The sequence below is a fragment of the Anser anser genome, assembly GCF_964211835.1.
Source record: "Anser anser genome assembly, chromosome: 5".
NCBI classification, from domain to species: Eukaryota; Metazoa; Chordata; class Aves; order Anseriformes; family Anatidae; genus Anser; species Anser anser.
In genome coordinates, this window is record NC_139725.1 from 65590986 (window position 1) to 65611928 (window position 20943).

Here is a 20943-nt window from a genome sequence, read left to right on the forward strand (position 1 = left end):
CCTCATTCCTTTCTGTCCAAGCATGGTTTCACTAAGCCAAAAAAACACCGGCAGCTCAGAGACATTTCCCACTGGCACACAAACTCCTCCCGACCTGAGTGCCACAGCCCACGGCGCTGCGTGCTCGGGGCTCAGGCACGCTATAAATAATTGGCATTTCCCCGGAGGACCCAAGGTGTGTTAGTGCCTGGATGCTTGAAGCCCTGCAGGCTTGAAGCCCTCTGCGTGGCTGACACAAGCTGCACACCACCGGTGCTGTGAGGTCGGCGGGTGCAGGGGGAGCAGGAGCTGCTGACCATCAGAGGGTACAAGGATGCTGGTCGGGAGGAAAACACCCCCTCGTACGGTGGCTTCCACTCCCCTACCAGAAGCGCAGGACGTATTAGAGAGAGTTTAGGTATCTGAGAATAACAGTGGAAAATGTCACCGTGATTCGAAGTAAATGGGTGTTTGGCGATGCTAACACACTGTACATTATTAGTGCTACAGGAATGACCTTTTCTTACAGCTACGTTGAGAGCGAGATTGTGCCCCTAGGGTTTACTCTAAAGCATATTGGAGTTAATGGGAGTCTTTCTGTTAGCTGTAAGGGATTGTATTAGGTCTTCACAAACAGGACTGTGCGTTGAAAAGGGTGGAGGACAGGAGAGGGAGGGGAGAAGAGGAGTGAGGATGTTTGTGTGGAGGCTTGCTGGACACAGCAGCACACCTGCATGCGCTGGGGTGTGCAGTCCCAGCCCAGCGGGCACCAGATGACCTGCCGCCTCTCCGGGCTGTTCGTGGAAACGGCCGAGGTAATGGCTGATGCTGTCCGTGCATCTCTGGGAAGCTGCAGTTACCTCTGGCCACGTGTTCGTACCAGTTGCCCAGCTATGTATTGCTACCTGTGACTTTTTTCAGTTCATACAGTTTTAGAAAAGCTGGGAATTAATTTCTTATTGATTTATGCTACATTAATAGCAAGTCGCCACAGGAAATGTAAATAATTTTTTCAAATGGATGCTGTAAATCTCCTTAAGTTCATTGTTTAATTTTGGGAATGAGCTTACACTCTTGTTTATTACTGGTTCATTAGCCTTTACCTACTTTTCATTAACTGCACGCAAACCAAGACACTGTGGTGACAGTTTCCTTAAATGAAAAGAACAAAGCAGCTTTCTATTCCTCTGCACAATACTCAAGAGGTGACCAGCCAAGAATCCCTCCCTGCTGCCTGTCCGCTCTCCTGGGGCTCTGGTTCCCAGTTACCTTCGCTGCTATCTCCCCTCTTCCTTGGGAGCTGGCTGCTTTCACCCCCTTTCTTCATCACCTTTTTCATCTCATGTCTTCTGCAGAGCTGCAAACGTGTCTCTGCTCATTTCTAGGTGGGCACTCTCTTTGTCTTGTCCTATTAGACACACACTTCACCTAGATCCTGTTGTCTGAATTCCCTCTTTGCTCAAATCCTGTATTGTCTCCTCTCTCTTGTCCTTCTGTACTCCTTCCATTCCCTCCTGAACTCCAGCTCGGTGTCAGGCTGCTGCTTCTCATCTCCACATCTCCTTGTGAGTGAGCAATAACGGGTAGCAATTCGCGTAGAACATCTGCCTGGTAGCCACTCCAAGGTAACGTACAGCCTCCAGCTTGGAAGACTCCTGTCCTTTTCACAACACACAGCACAAAGAGCACCTGGGGGACCTAAAGATGCCATTTCCACACCGAGCATAACGTCAGAGACAGGTAGGTCTGATGTCCCCGATGGATTTGCAGCTCAGTTAGACCCCAGGAAGAACATTAGTCAGTATCTCTCTTTTCACGAGTACAACATATTCGTACTGTCATAAATGCAGCGTAACTCTCGCGATTTCTGGTTTGTATTATTTGCAGTATGTATTCAACAGTACTGATTTGGGACCTCCTTTATAACTCTTTGCTGTCAAGGAGAAGACCCCTACGAAGCTCAGTGGCAACCAGCCTGGAGGGTGCCACTGTAGCTCACAAAGCAGACACCCTGTCTGGGGACGGAGCTGTTCCTTGTGTACGGGCGGGCTGCATATTTCACAAATGCTCTTTCCTCTTGCTCTGATATCTTTCTGACCCAGAACTGACCCCTAAACCTTAACTGGTGGAAAATCAGTCACCTACATTACCTGCCTGGATGACTTGACACGACCAGCCATGTAACAAGCAGATTTTTATTAATACAAATAGTACTCAGAGCACAATCTGTCAGCTATGCAGATTGATAATGATTCTGACTTTGCAGAGAACTAATTATTTTTTCTCCTAAAACATTTACTGGCAGTAAATCTCACACAGCCAGCATCTGGCAGCTAGGAAAAATAACTTGTTTTTCAAGGGGTTTACTGGAGTTCCTCTGTCTTCATTACATCTATGTGAAGCAGTCATAGCCTACTGACTTTACATGTAAATATTCACAGAAATAGCATTAAATTCAAGATACTGCTGACACAAGTGAGAGACCAGAGAGCTATACTGGTGAGTTCCTCCCTGGCGAATACACTTCAGTATCAGATTTACATCTTCAGGATTGGAACTTCTGTCCCTTCCTCTTCCTCCTTCTGCCTTCTCCCCCAGCATTCCCTTTCCTGAGTAACTTCATGTGAATAAGCTGAAATGCAACCACTCAAGAGTAAAACAAAATAAACCAGCCCCCTGCCCCTGCCTGATTGTTTTTATGAAAACATATATGTAAAAGTCAGACTCATCTATTTGAGGACAAACTAGTGTGATATTCCTTTTCTTACTGATATAGAGACAGGTCAGCAAAAAATAAATACAAATGGATGGTGTGAGCTATACCAGCACAAGAGCATGGCGATCCCCAAGCCCCTCCAGTCATGCATTCACACCAGGTGCAGCTCACACCCATCTCTTCTTTGACAAAAATTCCTTTATATTTTCAGAATCCTCAATTCACTTTATCTTCACAGTCTTCTTCAGTGTTTGCTTTTAAGTGGCTTACTAAAGAGGTGTTAGATGTTCATACAGTATCTCACACAGCTGGAGTCTTTTCCAAAAGTCCAACTCCCAATAACCTAGTTATTATAAAAGCAATAATAAGGTTAAAAAATACAAAATAGTCTTCTGTATATTTCTGTAAATATGTTGTTTTATACAAATAACCCACTGTAATGGCTGTTATTTTCTCTACCAACAACTGTCATCCAACTTCTCCACTACCCTGCCCAGTCATTCACATGTTCATATGTTTTTTAAGAGTACACGCACCATTTACTTGGACCTAGCATACTACCTCTTCTTTTTCCCCTGCTATCCTACCTTTTTTTTTTTTGATCATATTGATAACCTGAACAACGAGAGGCCTCAATGTACCTAGTATGTCAGATAAAGTATGAGCCTTGTTTCAACAAAAAAAGTATGGTTTGTTTTATATATTCTCATTAACTACAGACAAGTCTCCCCTGCCTCCAAATATGAATATTGGCAGAGCCCATCAAGTCTAGAGACTGAAGAATATGCCTGTTATATACTGAAGAATATGCCTCTGCAAACATAAAGATTATTTGCATATATAAAACTAAACCAAGAAAGGAACTCAGTGGTAGTGTACCTGTTACATGGAGAGCCATCACCTAATAACTGCACTGTAAATGCAAACATTGTGCTAATTCAGAAGATGAGTTTTATAGACAAACTCAGTGGATTAACACTTTTATCATGTTCTTTTCTTTTACACTTGGCACGGCTTTTGTCTCCAAATTTCTTTTCAGCCATCTCGTTGCTTTGCTAGTTATTTTTGAAATACATTAACAAGAATGCTGAAAGGAAAGGTGAGCAAAGGACACTGTCAGCTACCAAACTGTGCAATGAGGAGGTGATCAATACAGGTTTGGTCCACTTAATTTTCAGTCAACATAATGAGTACATTTGTTTTGCTGTTCTTTTAAGCTTTGTTGTCAAGGATACAACAATATCCCCTATGTCAGAAGATGAATCTACTATGAAGAACTACTTTTCATTGGCATTTACTCAATCAAACTTGACATAAAGGCAGCATCTATCCAATAATTTTTTACTTAAAGTAAAGTCATTAGTTATAATATCCAGCTCAACAACAAAAAACATAAATCTTTCTGAAAGCCAGCTGGAGTGACATTGAATGCTACTTATTTTTTGCCTGAAAAGGACAGACTCTATAGTGGTCGTGCACTGACATATTCTCTTATGACTGAGGTGAAGGGTTCAAACTTGGTATACACAACAAGGGAGAGAATAAATGTGATAATCTATATGCATAGGGCCACCGTAAATGCAGCTATTGAAGCACACAGCGAAGAGGGGGGAAGGTTATACCCAGCCTGCACGCAGCACCTCCATCATGCAGGCTGCATATCCAAATCCAAACACTCCTGTTCCATTAGCTACATCCTGTAATGAGGCACATTATACAGCGTATCTTCCCAAATTGATGCACGCTATTGCAAGCCGCTTCTGCTTAAAAATACAAACCATCCGGTCTACGTGCTGTGCCCAGCACAATGCACTAACCACATATATTGGCTAAACACACGGCAGAGCTATAATCTTTCCGTCACTCACTGACTACTTGTTTGAAAATGAAAATACTACCTGCTCACTCCCTGCTCTCTTTTGGAGCTCAGATTGTGATCTAGGAAGATGTTCGCTGGCTAAGAGGCAGCTCGGGTAGCTTTTAACCCTCTTGCTCCAATAGATGATGGCACAGAGAGGCTGATACAGACTCACGATCTTTTTTCTCACCACAACATGGTTTTAGAGGCAGTCTCTCTCCACACCAGGAATGATTGAGATCTTTTCATTCTTAAGCATTACAGAAAAGCACTGACAGCAGAATGTATCAAAAACATATCTTGCTAGCCAACCCTGATTTTTTTTTTCAATAGACTTATCAAAGCAGATTCAAGAAATCTGTATTATATCTGGAGTGAAGTGGCAGATACTGTCTCAGAGAAATTCTACCTTGAAAACTAATTAAGTAGGCTTAGATAGAAGCACTTTCATGTGGGTTGGAAATTAATTGAAAGTCAGCATACAAAAGGTAATGATGAATATTAATATGCTGAATTGGTGGCAATATCAAATAGGGTGAGATTTTTATCTACCACTGTGGACCGGGAAATATTATAGAAAGATGTTAAAACCATGCGATTTCAATTAAGGAAAAAAAAAAAGGCAAACAGGCTAATACACACACGGCTCGGAAGGAAACACACTCAACAGAAGTGTGAACTTCTAAGTTGAGAAGAGATACAGACACCACGAGCAGCCACAACGCAGCAGCGGCTGCTCAGTCAGCACTGCCTACCCATGGCTCCGGCCTCTCCTTCCTTCGTGGCTGTGTGCTACCCACACAGATGAAAACAGAGCTGCTGCGAAGGATGCTGGCCACATCCCGTGCAGCCCTTGGGCACTGCGTCCACACCACAGCCAGGAGGCATGCAGATGCCTGATGAAACTTCAGTCTGTGTTGTGTTGTGGATGGGATGCAGCACGCTGCAGGCGGCTGGAGCTATCACTCCTTCATCTCCTTTGCCTTTTTCTTCAGTGTGATGCACCCATTTTCCAATGGAAAAATGACTAATACACATATAAATACATGTTATTCATGATAAAAGCCATAGGCAATTAATTTCCTTTGTTGAGAAGCTGGTAAGGAAAAAGCATGAGATTGAAACTACTTATGTTTCACTCAGATTTTTTTTTTTTTGAGTTACTTGACTCCTTGTACTCCTACATGCACGTATGTAACTTTCCTTTGAATGAGGGCCAGGACATCTATAAATTACGGTATGAAAAGAAGTTTTACCATTTTCCATTAAAAATACACAGGTCAGTGCAGAAACCTTCCTCCCTCAGAGATAACTATGTAAAACACTTGAAATCATATCCTGGAAGACCTGGTAACACCGTGCTGGAGGGGCAGGTGATTTCTGACAGAGTTACCAGGCAATGGCAACACCAGGTATCAATTCATTTTGAGGAGTGTGGGCAATTTTCCCACCTATGGATCGATGCATGGAGAACACACAGTGAGGCCTTGCCAGGACCACAGCTCCTGGCCAAGCCCTTCAGTGACACCTCACACATACAGATGTTCAATTTTCTATAAAGTGGATGGTGATGAACTCCCAAAGCTGTCACTGTAAATCTGTTACTTTTACGGAGTAGATGCTGTGCAGTAGTCTCAGCTCTGCGTTCAGCAGCCCAACCGTAGCAATTTTCACGGCATGGACCACAGCATGGTCTCTGGGAGGTGCTTGGACTGCCCACAGAAAGGAGGGCCAAAGGAGCACCACCTGCACAACCTTTCCCATCCAGAACCACTCTCAGGTGAGCTGAGCAGTGCTTGGACTTCTTTAATGAGCAATTTGGCCAAGCACTGCTCTTCAAGTACACGCTTACACGTCTGCTTGGGCAGAAGGACTGTTTTCTCACTCATTGAAAGCACAGATGGAATAGCTAACCTGTTAGCAACCCTTTTCTGCTCTAAATCAAGCACGCACATTGAGGGAAGGTTCAAGAAACACTCTATGGCCAGTGGCATACACAGCAAAGCCAGCCCAGAGACCCTTGCATTCATTTGGAAGTTGTTCCAGTAAATTGGGAAAGCAGTTTAGGGAATAATTAAGGATCAGACCGGTCTCCTTGGCAGAAGATGAGGGAATTAGACCAGGAATTAGAACAGACCCATAAGTTCTGTGAACTACTGAGACTTTTCTGTGTGCCAAGATTTGTAGAGGAAAAACATTCAGAGCTCAGAAACCTGCAACTGTGAAATAAAATTTTTGCATCTTTAAGTTCGTGCTGGTACCATTACAGCTGAAAAGTAGCAGCTTATTTCAACAGCATGAATCACATCCAGCAGTCACTTATAATAAAAAGTGCTAGGCCTTAATCAAACAGACAAGGTCAGGGAGTTGGTAGAAGCTTAAAAATAATTATCTACGTCTGCCTGAAAACAGGAATGCTATTCCTCAGGGAAAAGAAAAAAAAAAAAAAGAAAGAAAGAAAAGAAAGAAATGACAATAATAATAATTAAAAAAAAAAAAAACACGAAACAAAACAAAACTGCCATTTGTTTTCGTCTGGCCCCAAAGAGGACCTAGGTCTGCTGGAACTCCTCATCCAGCGTGGACGAGGCCCTCAGCTGCAAGGCAGAAACCTGGTGGCACGTTCCCTGAATCTGCTGCAAACCAGTACCGGAGGTGGTGAGGGAGGAGTGGGAGCCTGCAGCCCAGCTCTGTAACCCACAGCACCCACAGGTTCACTGCTGAGTTCTTTTTGCTGAGAGCCTGGCATTTTGCATGCCTCCGTTTGCTGATTACCCACACGATGGTACTCCAGCTTGCTTTGGCACACCTCTGGCATTTAATGTCTTTAAATATTGACAGACGGATTGTTGTCTCCTGCTACTCAGTGAAAGCTGGGAGCATAATGGTAAGCTGATTAAAAGAAGGGGGATCACCAGTTAAATCCATTTCTTCCTGACTTCTAAATGTGGATGCACCTTTTCATTGCTTAAGGGATATATTTTTGTAAAAGATCTGGCTCCTGAACTAGCAGTACAACAAACACTCCCTGGATGCTCTTGCAAGAAGCAGACTTTCTTGTTATTCTGCTTAAAGAGTTTTTCACCCTACTTATCCTGCTGTGTAAAAGGAACGCCTTTTTTTTTTTTTTTTGTCTCACCTTGCAAAAGAAAGAGCCAATTTTGTTCCTTCATTGGAAAAAAAAAAAAAAAAGAATAATAGACAAAGCCTGCTACTTAAAAGGAAAATTGTTTAGTGCCTCAGGGTCCAAACTTACAGCAAACCACGTTGTCCAAACCATTGCCTCTGCCCAGACTGGCTATTGATCTGAACAGACAAAAGGGAAGCGAGGGAACGGAGAAATAAAGAGGCTGTTTGAACCTCGCCCAGCAGGTAAGTGGCAGAGCTGGGAAGAGCAGCCAGCACTTCTGCCTCTGTAACGCTGTGCCTCGCTCACTAGACGAGATCAAGAGCCAGGGAAGATATTTCATCTGGGTTTTTAGAAGCTTTTATTGTTATGCCTCGGAAAATGCTAAGCAGTGGTGGGGCTGTGAGCCCAGAAGTACCGCTGAAATGACATCACAGCCTCAGAAGGGGGGAGGCAAGGAGAAAATTTGGGAGCTACACTTTTCTTTTCCTTCTCTCGTCACATGTTGATGTTATGCTTGCAGCTGATCATATGTTTCTGCTGTAAGCAAATGCGTTTTTGACCTTCTGGCACCTGCAGCCCCCTCACGAGGGGAGCAGAGGGGCAGGCGCTGAGCTCTGCTCTCTGGGGACAGCGACAGGACCCGAGGGGACGGCATGGGGCTGGGACAGGGGAGGGTCAGGCTGGGGGTTAGGGAAAGGTTCTGCACCCAGAGGTGGTCGGGCACTGGGACAGGCTGCCCAGGGCACTGGTCACCACACCGAGCCTGACAAAATTCCAGGAGCATTTGGACACCGCCCTCAGATACGTGGTCTGATTTTTGGGCGGTGCTGTGTAGAGCCAGGAGCTGGACTCCATGATCCTTGTGGGTCCCTTCCAGCTCAGGCTATTCTGTGACTCTGTGATTCCATCTTGAGTGTAAATACATCTCAAACCAGTCCTTTACATCTGTTGATCTCCACGGTGCTTATTAGGCCCCAAGGGCTGAGCTTGGCAAGCTTTGTGCCCATTCTCACCTCCACCATGCGAGTCGCTGCAGCCAAGGGAATGCAGCCTTTGCATGGGCACAAGCACGAGCGTGTTCCTAACTGCTTGCTGGGTTGCTCAACTGCTAATTGACCCAATAAAAATGATCAAATAGAAATTTCCACTTTTTTAAAGACTGGAAGCTTACAGACTGCAGGTAAATGAAGATGGAAAACAAGTCAAGGGAAACCAAAATTAACATCAGTCTTCTAAGAAGATACCGGCATGAATATGTATGATACATTATAGATTTGACTGTTGAATGACCCGTAACTCATCAGAAGTAATGGCTTACACTGAGTAATGGAGGCTTCTCTTTCAAGATGAAGCATTAGTCACTTAAATGCCTTCCACATCATAATGCTAAAAAACCTTTTGGATATTTAACTTAAGTGCTGTTTTCTTTATAAGAATTTATAAAAAATCATTCCCAATTTAAATATGGCATAGCATTAGTCACAATAAATACTCCAAAACACATTTCCTTGCATTTTCTTTGGCTTTGCTGTCATCGCTTTGCCAGCATTTGGCTGTTACCTGTGCAAAGGGAAGGAAGAGTCTCATTCCCTCTTGTCTAGGAAAGAGACCAGGAATGAAGCAGGTTCCCCTGTGCAGGCAGAGCTTAGCCAAAGGAGCGAGAGCATTTTGAGGCCCGAGCCTCTGTGACACTGTTACAACCCAAATAATGCTCCGGGTGTTATTGCTTCGATGAGCCGGATGGTCTGGGCGCTTGTGGGCCTGCAGAGGGTGACTGAACAGCAGCACTGCCCATCGCATCACGCTTTAAGAAGCAGCCACGTGCAGGTTTTGTCTTTCTGCTGTGCCTGAGCTAAAACCATGAAACCAGAACTTCACTGGTCATGCTGGGCAAGTCTTTGCAAAACAAAAGCCTGAATCAGGCAATCGCTAGAACAGATGACTCCTACGGATTCATTCGGCATTGGTAATTGGCCAAATCCAGAGCTGTATTTTCAGATCAAGAAGTATATAGGAATTTTGTCCATACAAGAACTTAATGAAATGTGCTGCATTTGTGTTTCTGGAAAGTTATGACCACCCTGTCCCACACAGTTTTCCTGAACAATTCAAGTTTTGTCCATTTAATTTAATGTTTGTCTTTCTCTTTGTCCCTTAACTTTAAACAAAGAAATCCATGTCACTGTGTCCATCTGCCACCCACCATTACCAGTGCCTCAAAGCAAACTCCATACTGCTCTTGGGCTGTCAGGGGAGGAAAACAGGCAGAGAGCTGGGGGGTCTCCTGCCTTCCCCGTGCTCCGTGCTTCTGATCTCTCAGCTGGAGAACCACGGATTTAACGATGATTTGATGAACGTGGCAGCTGGCGGAGCGGAGAGGTGGGATGGGGAGAAAGGCCGGCTTGGAGCACCATCTGAGCCTCCCTGGGCACGTGCCAGCAGCTCCAGAGTCTCCTCTGCCAGGAGGCTGCAGGCACAACGTGAAGAGGCAGAGCCATAAGGATTTTACACCCAGCCAGCTCAAATTCTGAATTCTTCCCTTCTGAACCATTAGGCTAAAAGATATAAAAAGGCACTGTGTCACTGCTACAATTCACTAAGTAAAATTGATTTTGTAAAGGTAATTTTGCTAAGGAATTCACCAAAAATTGAAAAAAATGTCATTTGAGGTCAGCTTTTCTACTCAGGCTTGCAAAGCAGCACTGAAAAACCAAGCAGATAATGGTTTATGCTGCATTGTATTGCATTTGCTATTTGATGGTCTGGTAACATTTTAATAGTCTTGAATGAGCATTTAATTTAGATTTAATAGGGCAGCTTCTCTGTTGTAATTAAATATCAATTGATTGTTAAAAGAGCACTTGCTAGATTTAATATATAAGAGATAAACCTGGTTTGCTGTATAATTAACTCAGAACACAACAATAAAAGTGCAATTAAATTTCTAGAACACAGAACTTGTAAAAAAGTTTATCAAGTTGGTGGACATGAGAGGAATTAAATAAAAATGGTGTTAAAAAATGTGTTTAATAAGGATACTAGGATCTATTAATTAGCTTGGTTAACTATTGATGATTTTGACCTTTGATGTAGAGATTCCTTTGAGATGGAAATCAAACAATGAAAGTGACTGTTCCCACTGGGCATGCATGGTACCACCAGCCTGTTTTCTTCAAACAGGTATAGAAAAAATGTCAGACACCTAATGTAATTTTAATGTGTTTTTTTTTTTTCAGCATTAATAGTGAGTATTTATCTTATCTACACTTTAAAAATTCATCCTTTTAAATATTTAGCTTCACCATAATTTACAAATGGGTACTTAAATCCCATTCTGTTTTCCACATCTATGTTTTAGCCATTACTCCTGGAGATTTTTTAATAGGGTCAGTCTCTTAAAAATGGAGCAACCAAAAAGCCTGGCAGAGCAATGTTACTGACTATTAACCATGACGAGCCGTCCGTGTGCGGAGCATTAACCCTGCGTCAGAATCAGCCTCCATCCTACCAGCCACAGGAGAACAAAAACATAGAAGATGCAAGCATCACAGGAATCATCTCAAAGCATGCTTAACTGGCTGTCCATGTTCTGAGCTCCCATTACATATGCAAAGCTCCTTGCTACTAAATTATTTTCTCCTTACAAGACATTGACAAGATGCTCTTCACAACTCACACGCATCTTGCGATGTGCCTGTACAGCAGTGACCGTGCCTGCAACGCACTTCCCTCTCCCAACATATGCTGCACACCAAAACTGAACAAAAACATGGCAGAATATCATAACTTCATAAATTCACAGAGACGAAGTTTTTTCAATAAAAGCCATTTCAAATCGTGCAGTTGGCATCCCATTTTGGGATGCCTGCCACGAAGCCCTGTTGGTGTGCATCACAGGGCCTGAGCCCTCCCCATGACCGGACCCCATGGCTGCAGAGGAGCGGGGACAGGAGCTGGCTGTGTGTTTTGTAGGGATGCGGGGTGTCCGGAACCTCTGCCTGGCTCTCCATGGCCTTCAGAGATGGGACTTGCTGCCCCAGCTGAGCCACACTCAAAAGCTACCTTGTATCACGATTGCAAATCTCACAGATGCAGGTGTGGATGCACTGAAAACCACCATTCTTCTTTTTCTTCTTCTTCTTATTAGTAGTATTAATAATAACAATAATAATTTCATTTTCCTTGAAATTACCCATCAAAACCATTCTACGTATTTGACAAAAAAAGTAAAACCAAGATTGATTTTTAAGTCAGTCTTTCCTGAAAATGCCCAAGAGGGGTGTGCTTTATGCTGTTAAGACAGAATTGCTATTAAAATAAAACTGCTAATAGCAGGTAAGGCTTTAAGGGTGCTGGTGCGTTGTGTAAAGCAGGAAGAAAACCAAGATGGTGCTGAGGCCAGTGTGACGGGCAGAAGGACATTAATGATGGCTGTTGTCACAGCCCCCCAGGGGCTGGGATTTTGGGGAGCGGGTGGGACTTCTGATTAATTCACATTTTTTCCACTGAACATAAGAGAAGCGCAGGTTAAAATACAACTCCAGTGCAAGGACCAGTGAGCCGCGCTAAGTGCAGCGAGAACAGCCTCTTCAATCACGCTGTTTGCTTTTGTCCAGATAGCGCTTCTAGATGAGTCCAGGTAGAAATGGAGTGGAACATGATAAGTTTTCTCACAGCAGCCATGCCCAGGTCACAGAGCTCTGCTCTTATTTATGCTGCGGCGGTGGAACAACCCGCATTTACAGCACGGGGGAGCCAGCCTGGAGGACACGGATGCAGGCTTACCTGCATGCTGGCTTTTATTAGAGCTTGAAAAGCCAGCAAGCAGGGAGCCAGGAAGCAAATATTACCACGTAAGAGACAATGGCACACTTCAGACCGTGGTGAAAATAGAGGATTGAAATCGTCACAGGTTGGGCTCTGCTGGCACTGGCAGCTTTTGCTCCTCCGTACCTCTACGCTCCCAGTAAAGCTGGCCCTTAGGAATATTTGCGTGGCTGCTAAAGCATCCCCGCACCTCAGCTCTCGGTAGTCTGGCACAGCTCCTGCCACAAGGAAGCTCTACATTGGATAAGGCTCCTGACTTCTACTTTAATATAAATATACAGAAAATCTTCATTAAAGGCAAAAATGTCCTACAGTATGTGCTCAAGACAGATGAAGAACTGAGAAATCTGTCTCAGTGGCTGGTGAGAAAAATCTGGCAACTAATTCCTGAAATTCACGGATAGCAGCCGCTAAATAATGGGGGGGGACAACACAACTGCTGCTGTAGGTGACTTGCTCTGCTCACATGGACAAGCTTTGAGTCCTAAATCACTTCCTAGTCCCAGACACACAATGCAAAACTGGAATGAAGCAAAGCACTCAACTGGAACCACTTTTAGCACAACAGCAAGAATATGCTTGGATGTTTTATATTTGATTTGAGGTCTAACTTGCATATCTTATTTCCCCCAAAAATGCTGGTGGAAAATTAGTACCAGCCTTCTGTAACTCACAGGCCAAGCAACACAATTTACCAATATGTAAATCTCACTTCCACATAGCTCAAAAATAGCAAAGCTTAAAGGCTTTGCAGCTGAGAACCAAACTGATCCAGCTCCCTGGAGAGTTAATGCAAAATCTCCCATTGACTTTTACAGGCATTAGAGCAGACCCTCAGCTGACTTTATAATCTACAAAGGGAAAATAATTGGGATTTCCAGAAAATTGGCTCAGCACAATTTTAACACTATAAATGTTTCTGCTTGGAAACAGTACAAATTGTATGTTTTTTTCCCAATCCAACGATAAAACAATTCCCATAATAAATACACTGTTAAAATGCTTTTTGGAGAAAGTCCCATCCTTGAAAGATGTTTTTGCTAGGGATGTTTCTGAGGCGATGTTCTCATTTCAGAACACCTCATGTCTGCCCGAGCGCTAATTGCTCATATCATTACTTTCTAAGAGGCAGCATCTTTCTATCTCCTTCCTTGCCTCCTGCCAAAAATCTTCCCACACCTGTCTTTATAGCTAGTTTTCCTCACTCTGCCCCCCACTTTTATTATAGAAAGGAAGTAATTAAAAACAAAAATTTCCAGTATTAGCACAACAGCAAGGATATAGATCAAGAATATAGCATCAAGAAATTCTAAGAATTAAGGTTGCTTTTGTAACGTATCCGGATCTCCTTCTTCACAGGAAGCAGCCACGGCTGAAGCCCAAGCTGTAGCCCCCTGCTCCCTCAGAGGGGGTCGAGGGGAGGGTGCAGGGTCATGGCCCTTGTCCCCTGATGGAAGGAGATGCACAGTCATCTGTTAAAGCGGAGTGACCAGACTGGCAATCCGAAATTTTAGTGAGAGAGTACTGGAAAAAGTCTCAGGTTTCAGAATACACGCAGGTATGGAAGTATGCTACCTTCACACTGGATTTGTGCTAGTTTAGCAATTTTTCTGCATCAGCTTTTACTTATTGTCTTTATTTTTCAAGACAGAAAATATCATAATAGCCAGGATAACTTTTGTTGCTCATACTCTAGGAAAACCCTCTCTCTCACCACCCCCAAAAAATTAACTTCCTGTGAAAATGGGTTATTCGCTTATTTGAATATCTTCATTTTAATATGGCAGCACATCCTCACTGAAGTATTACCTCAAACTGGCATTTTCCCTTTCTGAGTGAAGTTTGAAAACACACACGTGCAGGAAACCAGAGCCACGTGAAGCAGGTGGCAGCAGGGCGCTCCTGCTGCAGTTTTCCTCCCTCACCTTCTCCGCTTACAGCCCTGGAAGATTCTTGCAGGTGGAGAGCCACGTGCGCTTGGCTGGAGCCTCTCCACTAACAAGCGCCTTCATTAGCATGCACACTTCATCAGCAGAAACCAAGCTTCCTTTTTTTTTTTTTTTTTTTCCTTGAAGGAAGAACAAACAAAAGCTTTATTATTCTCTGCATTGTCTGCAGAAGTCAGACAACTCTTTGGCTTCAATGAAGATCAAATATTAATGCCATATTCCAAGCAGGATTTTTGAAGCTATCAGCAGCTCATGCTTGTTGAAAACAGTGGCCAGAGAAAACTCTTCACAGCAAAGTCCTTTAAAGTGTGTGATGCTAGCAGATGAAAAACAGTAGGTTGTTGAATGTAATTTTTGAAGAAATTGAGCGAAGCCACGGTAGAGCAGCCAGAATTCCATGCCCAGTAATGAGTGTGGAAGGCAGTGGGAGCAGCAGTGGACGGCAGTGGGAGAAGCAATTCGTTTTCAAATAGGGAACTTCAGAAACGAGCAGGGAGGAGAGGCTGCGGTTTGCCTGGCCCTCGGGGTGTGCTGGCCGCAGGGCCCAGCTCACTTTTAGATGTAATCCCATCAACCAGGCACTGGCTTGAGACAGGCAAGGTGTGAAAAACAGCGACAGCACTGTCACCTCCTCTAGAACAACCCCTATCGATCTGCGAGCTTTGGGTGGAAGTAGTCATTGCCAGGAAATAACAATTCTTTTTTCGTTTACATTTTCCCACTTCTTATTATTTGCAAGCGAAGGTGGGTTCTTAGTTTGCTTATATTCACAGTGAGCCCGTGTCCCGATCCACCAGGGATCACAGGGCAGGCAGAGGAAGGAGGGACGAAGAGCATGATGACAGCAGGACGGCCCTCCTGCCCTGCAGAGGAGGCGGGCAGAGATTTCCTAGAGGACTGGGAGCACTGCCTTGCTTTCCTAAGGGTGTTTGTGTTGGCTCACCCCTCTAACAGTAGGCCACTCCCAGGCCAGCTAAGCACTGCCTCTCCTTGCTGAGAGGGGCAGTGTCCCACGGGGTGTCCCTGCCACGGCAGGGGAGCTCTGACTGCTCCTGTAACAACTACCCCGACTGGAAGAGTATCGCCTGTGTCGGAGGCCATAAGGAGATGGAGATTTCTGCTTGCTTTTTTAAAAGAATAAGAAATAAAAATTCCAGCTGGGCTTTTCTGCTCATGTAAAGATTTGGGAGCATCAGGAGCATCCTTGTGAATTTCCAGAGGCTTGTGAGCCTAAACGCCTTGTGGGCCTGAATGCTCAAAATCTTTTCCAAAGCTGCTAGAGGACTCCTGGTCACCCAGGTGTTCACTGCTCCATCTCACCCCCAGCCTGCCCATGTCAGATGCTGAAAACGCTTAGTAGCTATCATCAAAGGTGGTTAAAGCACAAGAACGATCATCCTGGGTCCGACCCAAGGTCCATCTGGGACCATCTTCCATCTGGGTCCATCTTCCTGTCCCTGAGCGTGGCCATGCCTACCCCAGCTTCTAGCTTGGCGATCTGCTGAGCAGGAGGTGTGACCAAAGCCACTACCTGTTCAAAAGACGTGAGCTTCCCTGCAGAACTGCTGGGGATAATAAAGACTGTTCAAACTCTTCGGAGAATGGTGTTATAATTTACAACAAAAGTACCCTCAAATCTTTCAAGAAGGGATCATGAACACTATGTGCATTCCCACTCAAAGCCAGACTGCTAGATGTATTCTGTTTCCAAAGACCACCACTTTCATTAGGTTGGCTACTAATTAAGTTTTTTTTTTTTACCTTTTTTTTTTTTGATTTACAAACAGATTTCTTACTCCTACTCATTGTACATCACAAAGAAAATGGAATGTGTTCTTCCTAAGTCCTTAACAATTCCTTTCAGCTCTGCAGCATCCGAGATCACAGAGAAATAAAGTAAGAACAAAGTTATAGCAGACGTAAATATTAGCGAGAGGCCGTACTTCATCTTGCTCATCTGTGGGGCTCCGGAGAGCAGAGCCATGGATATACTGCTCTCCGTCGTCAAAACCCTGCAACTGCACACACCTGCATATCAATTACCTGCGTGCTGCACTGCATCGCTGACAAGCGTGCAGTGACAAGGGAGGCAGATTAGACCCGTTTTAATTTTTCTTGTATCGTCTCCAAAAAGTTGCCATAAAATGTGAAGAAATGTGTGTTGCTATGGAACAGCTTAGGGACATCTGATGGCATTAACTCTTTAACAACCACTCCTACACAAAACTCTGCTGTGCTTTTATGCACAGGCAATCTGCCTTTTGTACTCCACTGACTGCTATTTTGTTCCAAGGACATAGCTGGTGCAGCAGGAATTACAGCTTTGGCAGACCAAGAAGCAAATTAAATGTCCAGTTTCCACTTTAAAGCAATGCTGCTGTCTTTGGGATGACTCAATTGCTCTTCTTCACCATCCCCTCACTGTATTTGGGCTTATCCTTTTTCCACCCACGTGGTATTACACGAGCCTTGAAAGTGCTCAGTGTGTTTCTACAGCATGGGATCCCTCATTTTTCCATGGCTCTTGGTATGGGCACTGGAGCACCCAGTCATCCCCGGGCTGACAAGGACGCTACAGGAATCGTGCTGAACGGCACAGGACAGGAGCTGTCCGCCTCCAAGCACTGACAGTGCAGGCTGACCCTCAGTGAGAGAAACTGCCCCTATTTCTTAGAGAAATAGTGAAATTAAGGGCCACTGTCAAAAAGAAATACGATTTGTGGAGAACACAGGTATTTACATTTCACAAAGCGATTCCTAACACCCAGCGAGATGTCACTAACGTAACAGGGGGACCAAAGGTGTTCAGTTCCCTGTGCCTGATGTGCTGCCTCTGGCGTCCTCGTCTACGGCTGGCTTCCCAAGAAATGAAGGAGCCTGCCTTCCTCATGGACACGCACAGCCTGGGACCTCACCCCACCTCACAGGGCCAACCAGCTCAGCTCAGCACTGAGACATGGGGGGAAAGCCACAGCCCGGCCGGCAGCACTGCCAGGACTCCCCACTGCTAAGACATGCCCCGTGCTGGGAGCCCCTCCCCGGCGTCTTCCCCCCCTTCTCTCCTCCCCATGTAAAGACCTCAGGTGACTTCTGCCCGTGAAGGCTGCTCCAGAGGACAGGCTTCCAGAAATGAGAAATGCACATGGGACTCTGGGTGCCAGGACGAGCTGTGACACTGGGACCTGCTGGGGGCTGTGGGGCCACCACCGCCGCAGGGCCCTGGCTGCACGGTGACCCTGTCATCTGCCATGGTCCCACCCGCAGAAGAGTCGGGTCTGCACGGCTGCGTTTCCAAATGTCCATTTGGAATCACAGAATCATAAAATATCCCAAGTTGGAAGGGACCCATAAGGATCATCAAGTCCAACTCCTAGAGGTAAGCCAAGGGGATGACGATGACCCGACATCTCCTCCCGGGGTCCCTGCGCTTTTTAACATCAATGTTTTATCCTCTTGGATCACGCTGAATCCAGAGGTCCCTCAGCACTCCACAATCCTTCAAATAACCAGTAGTGGGGAATGATGAACAGAGCAGGAGCAAACAGAGAGACGCAAGGGGAACAGACGTCCTCCATGGCACCTTCCCTCTGTGAATTTCAGTGGATCTGCAGTCTCTAAAGTCTCTCTCCATCCCTGCATTAGCCTGGTAACTCATCCCCTCCCAGGAATGCAGGATCATATATACAGATATCAGAGAGGGAGAGAAGCAGAAGGAAGAGGAGAAAGACAGACTGTAGGTCTGCATCCAGCCCAACAGACATACTGAACACGTACCTATGGTGCCAACTCCTCTGCCATCCTGGCACTAACATTAAGAAAGAAAAATCTGCCCCTTAGCAGCACGCATGAGCGCTTCAGTGACCTTACGATGACATTAATTTGTTGTGGCTTCTTAAAGAAGATTTCAATTATTGCAGATTTTTAATACCATTGGGGAAAACACAGAGGGCTGTCAGCATTGGCTGATCTGAAATGCGATGCAATTATCATCCAGCCTTAGTAAAGGATTTTAAATTAAAGACAACTTGGTCTGTAAATACTTTGTGTCTAGATTATTGTTCTCTTTTTCTAATGGCTTTTGGCATAGGCCTTGTCAGTGGTTTATTGTACAACCCTTTGGCTGTGACAGTGTCTTCTATGAATAAATCATACACTTCACTAAGCACCAGACGATGGCAAAATGCAACAGCAGATGAAATAAGCAATAAAGAACCATTACAGCTGCCTGTTCTCCTCTACAGGTTTACATCACCATCTGATTTAATTTCCTATTTGTAAAAGCACAGCTCACTGCAATGCCATTATGAAATAAAATCATAAATGTTCACGTGGGCACAAATGAAAAGTGAGGCACCTGCTCAGTTACGAGGTATTTACTCCCTCAGCAGTGTTGTTCAGCATCTATTTGTACGCTTGGGTCAGAAAGACACCGGAGGATTTACAGAGGATGAAATACCTTGGGCGTATTACTGCTACAACTGCAACGCGCCAGAGCCGTGTGTGTCCCGTGGCTGAGAGCGGCTTTCACCACCTGAGGGAAATGCAGTTAGCAGTGGGAGGGGATAGAAGAGGCAACACATCGATTTCTGTCCTGCAGGCAGTGGTGGCATTGAGCGTGCCTGGCTCTGGCGCTGGACATGCCAATGCTCTGCGATGCTCTGCTGCTACAGAGGAGCAGCTCTGCACAGAGCTCAGGGCCCCAGTGCGCCCTGAGAGCCCTGGGCAGCTGGGTCTCCTCTCCAGAGCATGCAGCAGTAAGGCTGCACCCCCTGCTCAGGGACGCAGGGGATGAGAAGAGCGATGTCAGGGCTATAATTCAGCCTTTTGTTCATCTACTGCCTCAACCATCCTTCTATCCTAACCCCTTCCTGAGACGTCAGGCCATGCACAGCTCATCCAAATCACAGCGAAGGCAAAGCTCTGGGGGATGTCACTGTGCTGGAAACAAAACCATCCGTGCCAGTGGTCTCAGCCATTCGGCAGTCCTGTTGTGGAAATGTGGTGCTTAGCAGAATTGATTTGGGTCTCCAGCTCTTTCTCCTGTTTCTCTTCCTAACCATGCTTCGTAAACGCGAGTGGCTATAACAGTGTGGGTGTTTTTGCTGACTGCATTTGTTTCAGAGTGGCTCTGAGCAGATGTACCGTTACGGTATGCCACAGCCTGACACCACTGTAAGTGGATGAAGTTTTACCAAGGAGAGGTACAACTGAAAAAAATCATCCATTTACTGAGCTAGAGCTCTGCATGCCTCTCCAGTGTGAAAATACCAACCATGACAGCCAGTTGTGTTCTCAAGGGAAAACGGTGGGGACAAATATGAGAAAATGGATCCCAGACCAAGCTGCGGGGCGGCAGACACTTGACTTTACTCCTGCCTGCAGAGCATCTGCCTGCCCATCAGGCAGTCAGCTCACACTGAAGCCAGAACAAACATCGGGATATGCACAGAAACCTGGACTTCTCTGGCCTTTGTCTGACACTGGAGAGAGACCTGGTGGGGAGAGGGACACAGAGGAAGGACAATGTCAGGGTAGGGATCTCTTCCCTGCCCCCAGGTAGCACCTGCTGAGCGGCTGCGACTTCCCCGAGCCAGCACTGCCTCGCCCGGGCTCCTCTTCCTCCCCACAATGAAGAAAAGTGTCCCAGAGGGAGCCTTGGACGACACACCCGGCTTTGTTAAAAAGACTGCAGTGCTGGTCAGGCCACTCAGTGAGAACAAGCATCTGCTGCCAGCCTCATGCAGCCCATTGCACACACACTCCCGGGTGACCGCACGCCCAGTATCTGCAGGGGAGGCTACCTGATTGCTGGAGACTGCTGCCAAGAAAGCGTTCCAGCAAAACCCTGGAATAATATCTTTTCTCTACACACACAATATGGCAATGACACAGTCCGCAGCCATGCATTCCTGCTGCACTTTAATGCCTATCACTGCAGAGGCTGGTTTTTGACACCGCATCACTCCCTATGCTTCACCAAAATCTTGGTTGTATGAGTATGTAAAATTACTAAAGAGCTCCGTACATGATTTCCTTGTAAACTCTCTGGTATGGTAAACGACAGCTCCAGCACTCGTCCAGGCAGTATTTCAGGTTTACAGTTAAAACCCAAGCACTGACCTTTCAAAATATAATTTTTCTCTAGTAAAGCTGAGATAGAGAGAAGTAAATGGAAAGCTTGTAGCTACATACTGATTTATGTTTACCGCCAGCTTCTGTTAAACTACGGACATCCCAAGATCTTCAGCTGCTGTAAATGGGGACAGTTTCACCAACGTCCCCCTTCGGTGTCCAGCCCTGGCTGGGATCAGCCCCCTGCTCCGTGGGAACAACACTGCACCTGCTATCACACCCACCTGGCTCAACAACACTTACCTTACACAAAAACACAATAAAAAGTCTTTTCCCTCTTTTAGTCCTTACCTCTTCACTGTCTGGGTGAGCTGATGATGTTTCCAGCAAAGGCTGAAGGAGAGAAAAGCAC

At 45.3% G+C, this 20943-nt stretch overlaps 1 long non-coding RNA gene across 7 annotated transcripts in view; it reads right to left on the reverse strand.

Moving 5' to 3' along the window:
* The window catches only part of LOC310901025, a 315297-nt gene that overhangs the window by 37704 nt on the left and 256650 nt on the right, over positions 1–20943 (reverse strand). The gene's annotated exons all lie outside the window — the stretch shown is intronic.